This window comes from Arachis hypogaea, chromosome 16 (assembly GCF_003086295.3).
Source record: "Arachis hypogaea cultivar Tifrunner chromosome 16, arahy.Tifrunner.gnm2.J5K5, whole genome shotgun sequence".
Lineage (NCBI taxonomy): Eukaryota > Viridiplantae > Streptophyta > Magnoliopsida > Fabales > Fabaceae > Arachis > Arachis hypogaea.
The window spans coordinates 84,067,118-84,068,464 of NC_092051.1; the positions used below are offsets into that span (position 1 = coordinate 84,067,118).

Sequence of the window (1,347 nt, forward strand, 5' to 3'; positions counted from 1 at the left end):
ATTAGTTTCTCTAATGCAGCAGAATTGTAAGTTTCATGGACTTCCAATGGAAGATCCTCATCAGTTTTTGGCTGAATTCTTACAAATATGTGACATAGTCAAGACCAATGGAGTTGATCCCGAGGTCTACAGGCTTATGCTTTTCCCTTTTGCTGTAAGATACAGAGCTAGAACATGGTTGGATTCACAACCTAAGGAAAGCCTAAACTCTTGGGATAAGCTGGTCAGTGCTTTCCTGGCCAAATTCTTTCCACATCAAAAGATGAGCAAGCTTAGAGTAGAAATCCAAACCTTCAGACAGAAGGAAGGTGAGTCCCTCTATGAAGCTTGGGAAAGATATAAGCAATTAATCAAAAGGTGTCCTACTGACATGCTTCCAGAATGGAGCATCATATATATATATATATATTCTATGATAGTTTGTCTGAGTTGTCAAAAATGTCATTGGACCATTCTGCAGGAGGATCTCTTCATATGAAAACCCCTGCAGAAGCTCAGGAACTCATTGAAATGGTTGCAAATAACCAATTCATGTACACCTCTGAGAGGAATCCTGTGAACAATGGGACGCCTCAGAAGAAGGGAGTTCTTAAAATTGATACTCTGAATGCCATATTGGCTCAGAATAAAATATTGACTCAGCAAGTCAATATGATTTCTCAGAGTCTGAATGGATTGCAAGCTGTATCCAACAGTACTAAAGAAGCATCTTCTGAAGAAGAAGCTTATGATCCTGAGAACCCTGCAATGGCAGAGGTGAATTACATAGGAGAACCCTATGGAAACACCTATAATCATTCCTGGAGAAATCATCCAAATTTTTCATGGAAGGACCAACAGAAGCCTCAACAAGGCTTCAACAATAATAGTGAAAGAAATAGATTTAGCAATAGCAAGTCTTTTCCATCATCTTCTCAGCAACAGACAGAGAATTCTGAACAGAGCCATTCTGGCCTGGCAACCATAGTCTCTGATCTATCCAAGACCACACTAAGTTTCATGAATGAAACAAGGTCCTCCATTAGAAATTTGGAGGCACAGGTGGGTCAGCTGAGTAAGAAGATTACTGAAACTCCTCCCAGTACTCTCCCAAGCAATACAGAAGAAAACCCCAAGAGAGAGTGCAAGGCCATAACAATGACCAACATGGCCGAACCTGGAGAGAGTGAGGAGGACGAGAATCCCAGTGAGAAAAGCCTCATGGGACGTCCCCTGGACAGAAAGGAGTTCTCATTTGAGGAACCAAAGGAATTTGAGGCTTATACAGAGACCTTAGAGATTCCATTGAACCTCTTTCTGCCATTCATGGGCTCTGATGACTATTCTTCCTCTGAAGAGGATGAAGAT

General features: G+C 41.4%; 1 non-coding gene across 1 annotated transcript; it reads right to left on the minus strand.

Moving 5' to 3' along the window:
- Positions 1 to 268: 268 nt before the first annotated feature.
- LOC112760714 (small nucleolar RNA R71) lies at positions 269 to 376 on the minus strand. The gene has a single exon (XR_003181142.1). It is a non-coding gene; the product is annotated as a small nucleolar RNA R71 (small nucleolar RNA).
- Positions 377 to 1,347: the final 971 nt, after the last annotated feature.